Here is a 750-nt window from a genome sequence, read left to right as displayed (position 1 = left end):
CCATAGCCTTGACTAGACAAACCTTTGTTGGCAAAGTAATGTCTCTGCTTTTGAATATGCTATCTAGGTTGGTCATAACTTTCCTTCCAAGGAGTAAGCGTCTTTTAATTTCATGGCTGCAGTCACCATCTGCAGTGATTTTGGACGCCAGAAAAATAAAGTCTGACACTGTTTCCACTGTTTCCCCATCTATTTCCCATGAAGTGATGGGACCAGATGCCATGATCTTCATTTTCTGAATGTTGAGCTTTAAGCCAACTTTTTCACTCTCCACTTTTACTTTCATCAAGAGGCTTTTGAGTTCCTCTTCACTTTCTGCCATAAGGGTGCTGTCATCTGCATATCTGAGGTTATTGATATTTCTCCCAGCAATCTTGATTCCAGCTTGTGTTTCTTCCAGTCCAGCGTTTCTCATGATGTACTCTGCATATAAGTTAAATAAACAGGGTGACGATATAAAGCCTTGACGAACTCCTTTTCCTATTTGGAACCAGTCTGTTGTTCCATGTCCAGTTCTAACTGTTGCTTCCTGACCTGCATACAAATTTCTCAAGAGGCAGGTCAGGTGGTCTGGTATTCCCATCTCTTGAAGAATTTTCCACAGTTTATTGTGATCCACACAGTCAAAGGCTTTGGCATAGTCAATAAAGCAGAAACACATGCTTTTCTGGAACTCTCTTGCTTTTTCCATGATCCAGTGAATGTTGGCAATTGGATCTCTGGTTCCTCTGCCTTTTCTAAAACCAGCTT

The sequence above is a fragment of the Bison bison genome, unplaced genomic scaffold, assembly GCF_000754665.1.
Source record: "Bison bison bison isolate TAMUID 2011002044 unplaced genomic scaffold, Bison_UMD1.0 scf7180017864148, whole genome shotgun sequence".
In the NCBI taxonomy this organism is placed as follows: domain Eukaryota; kingdom Metazoa; phylum Chordata; class Mammalia; order Artiodactyla; family Bovidae; genus Bison; species Bison bison.
The sequence above is the reverse complement of the archived record's forward strand: the minus strand, read 5'-3'. Positions refer to the sequence as shown.